The sequence below is a fragment of the Carcharodon carcharias genome, chromosome 12 (assembly GCF_017639515.1).
Source record: "Carcharodon carcharias isolate sCarCar2 chromosome 12, sCarCar2.pri, whole genome shotgun sequence".
NCBI classification, from domain to species: Eukaryota; Metazoa; Chordata; class Chondrichthyes; order Lamniformes; family Lamnidae; genus Carcharodon; species Carcharodon carcharias.
In genome coordinates, this window is record NC_054478.1 from 23,176,322 (window position 1) to 23,191,608 (window position 15,287).

Below are 15,287 nucleotides of genomic sequence, written 5' to 3' on the forward strand. Positions count from 1 at the left end.
AATCTTGCCAATGCCTCACTCCCACCCTATCTCTGTACCATCTTCCAACCCTACAGTCCTGCAGGATCTCTGCACTCCTCTAGTTCTGTCCTCTTGTGCATCTCCGATTTTAACCATTTTGGCATTGGCGCCAGCTGCCTGGATCCCAAACTCTGGAATTCCCTCCCTAGGCCCTTTCTACTTCTTTCACTCTCTCTCCTCCTTTAAACTCTTTAAACTCTTACCTCTTGGTCAAAATTTTTAGTCACCTGTCCTAATGTCTCCCTCTGTGACTCAGTGTCAATTTTTGTTTTAATAACACTCCTGCGAAGTGGTTTTGGAAGTTTTAAAGGTGCTATATAAATGTAAGTTGCAATTGTTGAAGTGGAATTTTTTTTTCACTTTCTTCTGGATGGTGGTCTGACTGGATTATTGCCTCCTGCCTTCTTCCTCCTGGCACGCTCATTCCAGCATCAATTGTGTAAAGTTAATAGTGAGCTTCAATACACTATAAGGTTGTGGAATATGGGGACAATATTGATGTGCTGTCGTATTAATTGACCACTACAAATGGTCATTGTGTCACGCAATGGATTTTTTTTTTAACGCAGTACCCTAACTGTGCAGTGACCTTGTTTCCAATGTACATGATCTTTCCTTAGGCAGGGTGAGGGATGGGGAAGAGAAAACGCAGGAAAGTGTTATGATAGTTGTCACCAGGAACAGTAACACATCTGGTGCCTTATTTTGTGTACATGTGTGAATCTATATCTGCAGAATGTGTGCACATAACCACCATTATCATTGCCTTTAGTTACAATGTTCGTAGTTCCTCTGGGGTTGACATCACGTGATTTTGGTTGACCAATCAGAAAACTATTTGAGGGATAGAATTGGGTCATGGTGGCCAAAGGAAATGTCTATTGTGAGCCAACTTCAAGAGCCACCCGTCACTCCTGAGCATCATTAGAGTAGTTGGATACTTTAGTTAAGAAGCACAGAAGGGAGTGCGTGAATTAAGACACATCCCTCAGTTAATTGTAAGCTCTGGTCTCAAAAACCCATTGATCCAGATGGACTGAATTTTCCTCTCACTACCATTAGGGCTTTTTGTCAAATGGGTTAGCTCCTTGCTGACCCTATTTTCATTGATGAGGCTAAAGGTTGAATGCCGGGGAAATTGGCAATGTCACATTTCACCTCCAAATTTGGGAGGTGCCATGTTGTCGAGACAGAATGGATTGAACCTTATTCTGAATCCTGACCCAGGAGTGCTTATGTGCTGACACTGGTTTCAAACCGTGACGATACTCTAGCATTGATGTCACCTACTTTGATTCTGAGAAGTTCAGGTTGTTCTCCTTAGAGAAGAGAAGATTGAGAGGAGATTTGAAAAAAGGTACTCAAAATCACGAGAGGTCTAGACAGAGTAGATAGCGAGAAACTGTTCCCATTGGTGATATGTTCCAGAACCAGAGGACACCAGTTTAAAGTGATTGGCAAAAGAACAATAGGTGACATGGGGAAAACATGTTCACGCAGTGAGTGGTTAGGATCTGGAGTGTACTGCTAGAGAGTGTGTTGGAGGCAGATTCAATGGAGGGATTCAGAAGGGAACTGGATAAACACCTGAAGGGAAACAATTTGCAGAGTTAACAGAGAAAGTGTGGGGAAGAGGGAGTAGCTAGTTTGCCCTTACAGAGAGTTGGCAAGGACTCAATGGGTTGATTGGCCTCCTTCTGTGCTGTAACCATTTTACAAAATAAAAATATCTTGCCTTTGTACTCAATTGGTGAAGGTACAGTATGATTTGACACTGAAGCATTATGGATCAGGAAGCACCCAAGTGTGACCCCTGACCTGTGCCAAAGTAGCTGATTTCAGCCAAAGAGAGAACTGTGATTAGTGTTAGCAACCCTAAACCCAGGATGGGGAGACTCAACGATGGTGATGCTATTAAACATTTTTCTAAAGGGTGACCCTACTTGCTGGTCTCCACCTTTCACACTCCACAAATCTGAGCTCAATCCAAAATTCTGCTGCATGAATCCTAACTCGCACCAAGTCCCATTGCCCCATCACCCTCTGTGCTCACTGGCCTACCTTCGCTCCCAGTCCAGAAACATCTCAACTTCAACAGTTTCGTGTTCATGTTCGAATTACTGCCCCTGCCTATCTCTATAATACCCCCTCCCCCCCCCCCCAAGCCTTACAACCCTCCGAGGTCTCTGCGCTCATTAAATTCTTTGAACCATACCTGATTTCCTCCACCGTGGTTGTGCCTTCAGCTATCTAGGCCCTAAATCTTGGAATTCCCTCCCTAAACATCTCCACCTCTCCTTTTAAAACGCTCTTAAGACCTACATCTTTGACTAAGCCTTTGGTCACCTGCCCTAATATCTCCTTAAGTCACTCGGCACCCTGTGAAGTGCCTTGGGAGGTTTTACTACGTTCAAAGCACCTTATAAAAGGAAGTTGTTGTTGGATGGATGTGGAGGTATTGCCCACAAGGAGAAGAGGTGGAAATCAGGGCAAATGAATAGCAAACGTAGAGGCAGCTAATGTTGAGCAAATGCCCATGTAGCATTTCGGCTGAGTTTGTCCTCAAGAACAATTCGTGTGCCATCTGTTCATACTAGAATAGGGAAATCTGTATTCTGCAGGACCATTCCCGATGGATGCCTGGCCTGAAAGGAGAGCAAATCCCAGATCACACACTCTACCCCTATTCTTCAGGACACCAGCGCTACAAGTCTGTTCTAGTGAATAATCCGCAAAATGTAACGACACAGTTGGTGGCAGTAATCAGTTAGGCATATAGCAGAGAGTCATTGAATGAGAATGGAGGGATGGGGTGATTTAGCTATAGAATTACAGAATATTACTACACCACGCACTTGTGACTTTGATGAACACAGAGGTGAATCTTGGCTCAACTGCCAAATACACACTATGGTTTGATACTGAATCCTTACAGATCAGGAGGTGTCTCAAGAACAACTCTGACCTGTGCGCCAGCAACTTGTGGCTTCTTTGTAACTTGACCCTCTTTGAAGAGGGGCAATGGCTTGTCTCACAAATTTTTTAAAAAATTACTTGATGGTGTGTGGGCATCACTGGCAAAGGATCAATTGTTGCCCATCCTTAATTGCCTTTTAACTGAATGGCTTGCTTGGACATTTCAGAGGGCAGTTAAGAGTCAACCATTGTTGCTGTGGGTCTGGAGTCACATGTAGGCCAGACCAGGCAAGGACGGCTCAAGTGAACGACTTGAGATTTTTGCAAAATGATGGTTTCATGACTAGCTTTCAATTCCACATTTTTTTTTTAATTAATTGGATTGAATTTAAGTTCCACCAGCTGCCAAGGGGAAGGTTTTGAACCCATGTCCCCAGGGTATTAGTTTGGGGCCTACTGGATTGCTAGTCCGGTGACATTACTACAATGCCACTATCTCCCCAAGGTGAAGCTTCAATTCAAGCTGAGGTAATTGTAAGTACGCCCCTGTCTTGAAGCCATTTCAGTGATGTAATCTGGAGCATACAAAGTTACGTATATAACAAGCATCAATATTTTGGAAGCTTGCTGCTGTTTTTCTCAGCATCTGGCACGCGTGATCCCTGTTGACTTGCATTCCAGAAGCTCCTAAGTGATTTTCCTTTCCTCCCTTTAACTCAGCGTGGTGTACATTTCAAGTCATTGCCTGCTGCAGCTGGTGCTGGATCGGAGGCAGAATGTGTAGCTATAGTCAGAATTTGAAGTCCAGGTCCCAAAAAGACAAAGTCAAAACACTTCTCGGTTTATCAAAATTCTTCACGCAAAGGTCGGCAGAAGTCTGGAAGTGGCAGTTGAGGCTCGATAATTTGTAAATTTTAAGCTGAGATTGATAGAGTTTTGTTAACCAAAGGTGTTGAGGGATATGGGGCAGAGGCCCATATGGAGTTAGGCTGAAGATCAGCCATGATCTCACTGAATGGCGAAACAGGTTCAAGGGGCTTTTTAAAATATTCTTTCATGGGATATGGGCATTGCTGGCAAAGCCAGCATTTCCTGTCCATGCCTATTGCCCTTGAACCATGTGGCTTGCTTAACAGCAGAGAGCAGATAAGAGTCAACATGTTGCATGAGAGAGTGAGTGTGTGTGTGAGAGACTGATTGTGTGTGTGTGAGAGTGTATGTGTGTCTGTGTGTGAGTGAGTGTGTGTGAGAGAGTGTGTGTGAGAGAGAGTGTGTGTGTGTGAGTGTGTGTCAGAGAGAGTGAGTGCGTGTGAGAGAGTGAGTGAGTGTGAGAGAGTGAGTGTATGAGTGAATGTGTGTAAGTGTGTGTGTGAGAAAGTGAGTGTGTGAGTGAGTGTGTGTGTGAGAGAGTGAGTGTGTGTGAGAGAGTGTGGGTTTGGAATCACATGTAGGCCAGACCAGGGAAGGGCAGCAGATTTCCTACCCTGAAAGTGAACCAGATGGGTTTTTTCAACAATCAGTGATAGTTGTCATGGTCATCACCATCAAGACCAGCTTTATTAATTGAATGTAAATTCCACCAGCTACCATGGTGGGATTTGAACCTGTGTCCCCAGGACATTAACCTGGGCCTACTAAATTACTAGGCCAGTGATATTACCACTATACCACAATCCTCTCTTTGCCCAGTCAGCTAGCCTACTCCTGTTCCTACATTCCTAAAGCAAAATGAGAGATGAACGAATCATCTGAAAGTTGTTGCATTTCCGCTCTCACCTACAAATTGCTAAAATAGTTGTCCTTCTGCTGCTTTATTCTGTTAGGCCACCAGAGGCAACAGGCAAGTGCGTACTGCCGTGCTCTCTCCATTTGCTTACTCCTTCATCAGGTAACATCCATGCTAATTAACACTAATTCATTAGGGCGAGCCCTCTTTCTGCCTTGGTAAGTGCACTGCCTTCTGGATCAGGAACGCTCCAGGTCCACCACTGAATCAGCTCTCGCCAGCCAGAGTAACAACTGCAGGCCATTAATTTGTCTTTAGGAGGTGGGATCAGCCAGGATCCTCTCATATTTGCACTGACCTCATTACTGGAAAGCATAGGTGAGGGATTGATGAAGAGATGATTGAGCTCCACTATAATGCTCCTCTTCAAAAGGGCGAATAATCACCCCCCTGGGGTTATGAATGAAGGCTCACAACTTGGTCATAGTAACAGAGGGAAGTTGACTGTTGTCGAACTGTGAGCTATCGCTATTTGGGAGGGATGGGAGGCGGTATTAACCAACACATGGAAAAGGACTCACGTCGATACAGTGCCTTTCACAACCTTTTGGCATCGTGACGAAGCCAGTGAATTACTTTTGAAGTGCAGTCGCTGGTGTATTGTAGGAAATGTAGTAAAAACACAGCATTGTTAAGCAGTCAGGCCAACGCAGAGCAATGGGCAGGCCTGTCGAAAAGGAGGGAAAGCAAAACAAAAGTGCCTCTTCAGTATTGCACCTCGCAGTCACTGTCATTGGAGTCAACAGCGCAGTATTTACATGGGGCATATTTATGAATTGAGTCTCTCTCTGACTGACTGAACAAATCTGAACAATAGCCTGGCTCTGGATAGCATTGCATGGAACCGCAAGCTCCTTTGTATACAGGCGTTAACAGTATGATAAATCTTTAGGAAGATTAAATGTAAATGCACCTTGTGTAGTTCAGGCCATTCAGAATAGCCTTATTTTTTTAAGCTGCGGAACAAGCAGATGTTTTTGTAAATATTAGATTTGTAATTAGAATAGTATTGGTAACAATGATTAGTGCGACAGCCTTGATTTATCATTCCTTCCACCCAACGGAGATGGGCCAACAAACTGCTGCTTTTTGAAGCCCTGTCTGTCTGCAAGCTGCCATGTGAAATGAGTTGAATCATCTCGCTCCGCTTCCTAACGATACATGTTCCTTAGGCATCCTTAGTCACACTCCACAGAGCTCTCAGGGTTCCCAACCCTCTAGGGCTGTCTTTAGGAATTGAAGATTGATAAGAGCACTGCTGCAAGCAAAACCCAGGTGCAAAATCATTGGGATATGAGAAAGTTTATGTACTTTGAAGGCTTTTGCTTACTCATTCTAAATAAAAAAAAACGTTGGTAATAGGAAGGAAAGGCCATTCGATCGAAGTTGAGAGTCAACCAGTTGGGTAGTGAAGAGTCTGCTCACCCTTTGATTGGCTGTGGGAAAGCGGTGAGGGTGTGTCAGCCGACTAAGGGTGGCGGAGGGAGTTGGAGACAGGAGGTCACGTGACTAAACATCCGTGGTGGCATCCTACCAGAGTTGGCAAACTTGGCACCTCCGAAACTGTCTCATAAAATGCCGTTTTCCGACACTGAGTGCAAGGGGCAGCTTTACTCCGCAGCTAACCGCACTGTACCTGAGCCAGGAGCGCTTGAAGAAAACGCCATAACGTTCCGATTTTAACCTACCCACCCCACAGCACCCACCAGCCCGCCAAGTCCCCACCGCCCCGCCCCAACTCAAACACATCCTCATTCCCAACGGAGCAGGCCAGGTTAAAATGGGGGGGCCTGAATTGGAAAGCACTGTTCCTTGCCCCAGCACCAAACCCTTCAAATTTTTTTGGTTGCAGGAAAGTAAAAGGAAATAAAAAGGCTGCTGATCCCACAGGTGTATTAAAACTGATTTTAATTCTTTGTTTTTTTACAAACTTGTCCTTGGCCAGTAGCCTTTCTGATGACGTCATTGGCATTTAACATGCAAACAAAAAATGCTAATGTTTTTCGTTTTAAGACATTATTGTATTTATAGTTCCAATGCGAGCAACCTAAGAGAACCAGATGAGAGAGATGCCAGGCTATATGCCAATGCACTAGTGGATTCTGCCAAGAGACCAAGGTTATGGGGACTCATAAAACTGCTGCTCACTACTGCTTCACTAAGGAGGCTTCCACTTGGCATCGTGTGGAAGTGGCAGGAATGGGGCAGAAATCAATTCGAAGATGTGTCTAGAGCCCAGGGGGCACCATAACTAGATGCTGCAGACATTGATCGATGCTAGCCAGCCATTACCAAGGGAATGAATGCTTACATCTTGCACTCATTAAAGTTGTTGGATTGTGAGTACGTTTTACTTAAAATTAAAGTATTTTTGTTGCTTTTTGTAGGATTTTTCTCTTTGAAAAAAAATAACAACGGGGAGGGGCATGTCTGAGAACCGCTGTTTACTCCCCGATATCCTTTACTCTGCATAAAATCCCGGCTGATGTTCTAACACAGTGCTGAGGAAGTGTCGCACACTGTCCGTCTCCCCTCTCAGGGTCGATGTAGTTGATCTCATGACTAATGTTTCGAAAAATGTCAGGGGAATTCCCCCTGGTGTCTTGGCCAATATTAACCCCTCAGCCAACATCACGAGCAAGCAGATTACCTGGTCTTTGTCACGTTGCCGTTTGTGGGAGCTTGCTGTGCGCAAATTGACCGCCCCATTTCCTACATGGCAACAGTGACTACACTTAAAAAAAAAACTTAATTGGCTGTAAATTTGCTTTGAGATGTCCTGAGGTCATGAAAGGTGCTATATAAATGCAAGTCTCTTAAAGTATTTTTATTTTTATATGTATGGTTTCAGTTTCCTCCTCTTTCTCTCTGTCTCTGAGACACATTGGTCCCCTCACTTGCTGGGGGGAGGTGGGGGTGGTGGTGGGAGAGACGGGGTATAAAAATGCACCTTGTCCCAGGATCTTTCCAATGCAGTTTGTCACAGACGGTCTGAGGTGCTGAAGAGCAACCCAAAATAATTTATTTTTTGCCTCAGTTCTCAGGCGAGGATTTTCCAGGCACCTTCCCCACACCTGCCTGGCCCAGATTAAGCATTCACTGGACTAATAGTCCAGAGGCCCAGGCTAATGCACTGGGGCCACAGGTTCAAATCCCACCACAGCAGCTGGTGGAATCTGAATTCAATGAATAAAATCTGGAATATAAAGCTAGTCTTAGTAATGGTGACCGTGAAACTATCCTCGATTGTCATAAAAACCCATCTGATTCACTAATGTCCTCGAGGGAAGGAAATCTGCCGTCCTTATCTGGTCTGGCCTACGTGTGACTCCAGCAATGTGAATGTGGTTGTCTCTTAACTGCCCTCTGAAATGGCCTAGCAAGCCTCTCAGTTCAAGGGCAATTAGGGATGGACAACAGATGGTGGCCTTGCCAGCGATGCGGATATCCCATGAAAGAATAAATTTTAAAAATACAGCAAACCAAGGTACCCCACTGGCCCTTGAAATGTGCTTGTGTTGCCAGTAAGTGTACCCAGTGAATACAAGTACACTATTTCGATGGTACATGGGAAAGGTATTAAACCCTGCACTGAGCGGAAACCGGGTCATTAGGAAGTAGGTAACAGGTCATGCCTCAGCTGATGCATTTTACTGAAAATCCAAGACTAGATGGTTATGAAAATTCCCAGTGAGCTGTGCAAGGATGGGGGAGGGGAAAAGGAAAAACACTGCAGTTAAACCAAGTCCAACAAACATCCCTCCTTAAGGAAGAAAGCCTTTAAACTGAGCAAATACGCATCACTATGTATTTCCCACTTCCTTTTAAAATCAAAGCTTGCTCTCTCAAATATATATTTTGCATGCACTCTTTGTGAGCTTGTCCGGCCCTGTGACTGATTGCAACTGACTGGTAAAGGAAGGTGTCCGATCGGTCGCGCTGTGTTACCTCAAAGGCATGCAGGCCTTGACGTTATAGTTTGTGAACGCCGGTGCAAATGTTCAGTGGACTAACGTGCAGTCCCTTCAGCCCTCTCCAGCAGCGGAGACTCAAAACCATTTCATGCTTCTGCTGAAGCAGCAAGACAGAGGCGCCTGGTATTCAGGACCTAACATTGGCACACGTACTTTGACGAGGCTGCGTTCGGGGTTGACATCACGGGCAGGAACGGGGTTGGGGGCGGGGCGGGGGGGCGGTGGGGGTGGGGGGTGGTGGGATGGTGTTCTGTGGTGGGGGTGCAATTTTAACCTACTCCACTGGTTGGGAAACGGCAACCCTGGTCTTTGATCCCCGGCCCCATCTTACTCCCCATCGAAGTCAACCTGAGCGCGATATCCAGCAGAAAAAAAAGCTAGCATTCCACCCGACTGTGTGGGTTTAAAGCCCAGTTTAAAGTTGGTCCCCCACCCTGAGCCAGCTCAGAACCATTTTAATCGCATGACCCTAGCGCAAAACGGAAGCTCTGACGTAAGCTGTGCCATTTGGTTGGTACTGGCAGGCTGAAAGCTGTGCCCAGCTGTGGGAATTCACTACATTGCTCTTTGGGCTGGGTATATGACCCGCATAGCTATAATACCCCTGATGATTGCTGTACCAAAACAATTATTGCCTACCAGTCTGCTAATTATAAACCTAGAAGAAACAGATCCATGGCTCTGTGTACAGAATCAATGGGCAAGGCTGCACTAATTGTTGGCATCGCAGAGACCCTGGTGAGTTGGAGGAGTTGTTTTTGAAGGTTCTCGCACCTTCCTATGCAATTTAAATTATGGTACTGTCGGTAAACTGTGGCATAGAGAGTAAACACTGCCTCTGCAGACACTGTGAATTGTTTCTTTTTTTTTGTTATTCTATGTATTTTTTGTATATTGTACATTGCAAAAGATATTACAGAATAAACCATTCCGAGGAGATGCTAAATTGAAACTTCGTCCTCCGAGACGCCATCTCTCTTTTCCTCTCCTCTTCTCGTGTGAGCTTTTACTCCTCGTCTCTTCCGAAGGTGTTGACTTACAGGTGTCACTCGTTGCACAAGACTGCCCTTAAGCCAAAGATGTTCACAAGAAGGCAGCCATTTTGTCTCCCACAGCACTGTCCAAGCCGTGGAGAGCCAATTGGCTTCTGCGCCACAGGATTCGTCAGCTCTGGTGGAACATATTCCTGGAGATTTTATCACATGAAAGTAGCACATCATTTGGAGGTGACCAGCAAAGAAAAGCTAATGCAATACTGGGTTTTATGGCAAGAGGCACAGTGTAATATATAGCCAATACATAATGTCAAATGTCTAGCAAACAGTAGTAAGAATTCAGTTCATCACATGGTCGCTAACCTCCCCCTCCCCTGTGCCATTGGTCACCCTACACACCCATCCTCCCAATGCCCTCTCTCCTTTCTCGCACGAATTGGAAATTGACCAAACTGGTAATCCAAACAGATGGTTCTTGACTTGACGGTAAGGCAAACGTTTTCACCCTCTCTCGATGTCCAACGTTGCCTAGAACTAATAAAGAGAAGTGTTCAAATAGAGTAAATAAGGAAAAACTCTTTACGCTGGCAGGCAGCAGAGTCAGTAACCAGAGGGCACAGCTTTCAGATAATTGCCAAAAGGGCCAGAGGGGAGATGGGATTTTTTTTTTTAAACGCTGTGATCCAGAATGCACTGTTTGAAAGGCGGTGGAAGCAGATTCAATAAAATCTTTCAAAAGGAAATTGGAAAATTACTTGAAAGGGAGAAAATTGCAGGGCTGCGGTGAAAGGGCCGGGGAGTGGGACTAATGGGATAACTCTTAGAAAATGCCAGCACAAATATCCCAGCCAAATGGCCTCCTTCTGCGCTATATGATTTTAAAAATAATTTTTAAACAATTTTTTAAAAAGTTCCTTTGATTTTGCTCTCATGTCAGTGACCGGGAGATTAATCTTTAATTCTTGCTGACTCCAGACACTCCTGGAGAGTTGGCAACTCAGCTTCTCTCTGGTTCCCCCTTGCAGCATCTAAACTGAAGTCAGGATGTCAGATGATGGGAACTCCAAACCTTTTCCTCTAGCTGCAGTGATGCTGAATATCACTGCTCAACTACATGGCTTTCGCATTCATCTGCTCTCAAAAATAAAACAAAATATAATTTTCTGATCCTGTATATCAACAACTTGCATTAATATCGTAAAAAATGCCCTGGGGTAGTTCACAAGAATGTTCAGTCAGGCAAAAGGCGACACCGAGTCAAAGAAGGAGACCTCGGGACAGATGACTAAAAGCTTGGTCGAAGTGGTAGGTTTTAGGGAGTGTCTTAAAGGAGGAGAGAGAGAAGTGCAGAGTTGGAGAGATTTAGGGTGGAAATTCCTGAGGTTGGGGACTAGACATCTAAAGGCATGGGCTCAAAAGGTGGGGGGATTAAAATTGGGGTTGCACAAAGGCTGGAATCAGAGGAACTAGACTTGCTGGAGCTATTGTAGGGCCGAAGGAGGTCACAGAGATACAGAAACCCAAGGCCACACAAGGCTTTGAACATGAGGGTGAGAATTTTAGATATGAGGTGTTGTTGGACAGGGCGCCTGTGTAGGTTAGGGTGCACATAGGTGTCTGGTGAACAGGACTTGGTGCCAATTAGGAGATGGGCAGTAGAATTTTGGATGGGTTCAAGTTTATGGGGGATGGAAGATTGGAGGCTGGCCAGATGAGCATTGGAATTGTTGAGTCTGGAGGTAACAAAATCAGATATAAGCTCCGATGATGTGGAATCTGTAAGGGTAGAGCTGAGAAACACTAAGGGGCAAAAAACGTTAGTGGGGGTTGTATATAGACCCCCAAACTGTTGTGGTGATGTTGGGAATGACATTAAACAGGAAATTAGAGATGCATGTAATAAAGGAACATCTGTAATTATGAGTGACTTTAATCTGCATATAGATTGGGCAAATCAAATTAGTAACAATACCATAGAGGAGGAATTCCTGGGGTGTATAAGGGATGTTTTTCTGGATCAATACATTGAGGAACCAACAAGAGAACAGGCCATCCTCGACTGGGTATTGTGTAATGAAAAAGGAATAATTGGCAATCTAGTTGTGTGAGGCCCCTTGGGGATGAGCGACCATAATATGATAGAATTCTTCATCAAGATAGAGAGTGGCGTAATTGATTCTGAGTCTAGGGCCCTGAATCTCAATAAAGGAAACTATGATGGTATGAGGCACGAGTTGGCTATGAATGATTGGGAAACGTTACTTAAAGGGATGACGGTGGATAGGCAATGGCAAACATTCAAAGAGCGCATGGGTGAACTGCAACAATTGTTTATTCCTGTCTGGTGCAAAAGTAAAACAGGAAAGGTGGCCAAACCATGGCTTACAAGGGAAATTAGAGATAGTATTAGATGCAAGGAAGAGGCATACAAATTGGCCAGAAAAAACAACAGACCTGAGGATTGGGAGCAGTTTAGAATTCAGCAAAGGAGGACCAAGGGATTGATTAAGAAGGGGAAAATAGAGTATGAGAGTAAGCTTGCAGGGACATAAAAACTGACTGTAAAAGTTTCTATCGGTATGTGAAGAGAAAAAGATTGGTGAAGACAAATGTAGGTCCCTTACAGTCAGAAACAGGGGAATTTATAATGGGAAACAAAGAAATGGCTGACTGACTAAACACATAATTTGGTTCTGTCTTAACAAAGGAGGACACTAATAACATACCAGAAATGTTGGGGAGCACAGGGTTTAGTGAGAGGGAGGAGCTGAAAGAAATTAGTATTAGTAGGGAAATGGTGTTGGGGAAATTGATGGGACTGAAGGCCGATGAATTCCCAGGGCCTGAAAATCTACATCCCAGAGTACTTAAGAAAGTGGCCTTAGAAATAGTGGATGCATTGGTGGTCATCTTCCGAGATTCTATAGACTCTGGAACAGTTCCTACAGATTGGAGGGCAGCTAATGTAACCCCACTATTTAAAAAGGGAGGCAGAGAGCAAACAGGGAATTATAGACCAGTCAGCCTGACTATGTTAGTGGGGAAAATTCTAGAGTCCATTTTAAAAGATTTAATAGCTGAGCATGTGGAAAACAGTGACAGAATTGGACAGATTCAGCATGGATTTATGAAAGGGAAATCATGCTTGACAAATCTACTGGAATTTTTTGAGGATGTAACTAGTAGAGTTGATGAGGGGGAGCCAGTGGATGTGGTTTATTTGGACTTTCAGAAGGCTTTCAGCAAAGTCCCACATAAGAGATTAGCATGTAAAATTAAAGCGCATGGGATTGGGGGTAGTGTATTGAGATGGATAGAAAACTGGTTGGCAGACAGGAAACAAAGAGTAGGGATAAATGGGTCTTTTTCCGAATGGCAGGCAGTGACCAGTGGGGTACCACAGGAATCGGTGCTGGGACCCCAGTTATTCACAATATATATTAATGATTTAGATGAGGGGATTAAATGTAATATCTCCAAATTTGCAGATGACACACAGCTGGGTGGGAGGGTGAGCTGTGAGGAGGATGCAGAGATGCTTCAGTGTGATTTGGACAAGCTGAGTGAGTGGGCAAATGCATGACAGGTGCAGTATAATGTGGATAAATGTGAGGTTATCCATTTTGGTAGCAAAAACAGGAAGGCAGATTATTATCTGAATGGCTACAAATTGAGAGTCGAATGTGCAATGAGACCTGGGTGTCCTTGTACACCAGTCGCTGAAGGTAAGCATGCAGGTGCAGCAGGCAGTAAAGAAGGCAAATGGTATGTTGGCCTTCATAGCGAGAGGATTCGAGCACAGGAACAGGGATGTCTTGCTGCAATTGTACAGGGTCTTGGTGAGACCACACCTGGAATATTGTGTGCAGTTTTGGTCTCCTTATCTGAGGAGGGATGCTCTTGCTATAGAGGGAGTGCAGCGAAGGTTTATCCGACTGATTTCTGGGATGGCGGGACTGACATATGAGGAGAGATTGAGTCGATTAGGATTAGATTCACTGGAGTTCAGAAGAATGAGGAGGGATCTCATAGAAACCTATAAAATTCTAACAGGACTAGACAGGGTAGATGCAGGAAGGATGTTCCCGATGGTGGGGGAATCCAGAACCAGGGGTCACAGTCTGAGGATATGGGGTAGGCCATTTAGGACTGAGATGAGGGGAAATTTCTTCACCCAGAAAGTGGTGAGCCTGTGGAATTCGCTACCACAGAAAGTAGTTGAGGCCAAAACATTGTATGTTTTCAAGAAGGAGTTAGATATAGCTCTTGGGGTGAAAGGGATCAAAGGATATGGGGAGAAAGCGGAGCAGGCTATTAAGGTGAATGATTAGCCATGATCATAATGAATGGCGGAGCAGGCTCGAAGGGCTGAATGGCCTACTCCTGCTCCTATTTTCTATGTTTCTATTAGAATGAGAAAGTGAATGTTGAAATATTTATTAATTAAGCAATCTATCATCAATCTAGGATACAAAGCTGGAAGGACTAAGTTAATGAAGAAATTCCAAAACAGAAGCTGAAGATGGGAGGACAATGAGGAAATAAATGTCTGATTGTCTGTGTGTATGCGTGTGTGTCTGTGTGTGCGTGTGTCCGTGTCTGTGTATGCGTGTGTGTGTGTGCATGTGTATGTGTGTGTGCTACTGACACTTCATCCTTATTGAAAGCAAACTGCTTTTGTGTATGTTTGCCTGTGTGTCTGTGTGTGTGTGTGTGTGTGTGCCTGTATGTGCTTGTGTGCATGCGTGCGTCTGTGTGTGTGTATGTGTGTGTGTGTGTGTGTGTGTGTGTGCATGTGTCCGTGTGTCTGTGTGTGTGTGACTGTGTGTGTGTGTATGTGTGTGTGTGACTGTGTATGTGTGTGTGACTGTGTGTGTGTGTATGTGTGTGTGTGACTGTGTATGTGTGTGTGACTGTGTGTGTGTGTATGTGTGTTTGTGTGTGTGTGACTGTGTGTATGTGACTGTGTGTGTGTGACTGTGTGTGTGAGTGTTTGTGTGTGTGTGACTGTGTGTGTGTGTGTGACTGTGTGTGTGTGAGACTGTGTGTGTGTGACTGTGTGTCTGTGTGTGTGACTGTGTGTGTGTGTGTGTGTGAGACTGTTTGTTTGTGTGTGTGTGACTGTGTGTGTGTGTGTGAGACTGTGTGTGAGTGTGTGACCATTTAATAGATCTCCCTTCACCTCCTTAGACACTGTACGCACTTAAGTTTTTCTAATTGAAATGCTTTAAAAATAGCACATCAGTTGGAGGTCCCCATCAAAGAAAGCTAATGGGATACTGGATTTTATGGCAAGAGGCATAGTATAACATAGTCAAGATGTAACGTCAAATCTTATTAAGAATTCAGATGCAGTATTGGATGGCGATTTTGCACACCATGCTATAGGAAAGCAGTTGTGTGGAGAAGAGAAGGCTTGAGGCTTGACCTGATAGATGTCTTGAAGAAGTTTGATGGGGTAGAAATATGGAAAATGTTCCCACTTGTGGGAAGTACAAAAGCAGGGGTCATAAATAACAGATAGTCACTAATAAATCCAATTGGGAATTCAGGAGAGACGTCTTTACCCATAGAGTGATGGGAGTCTGGGGTTGC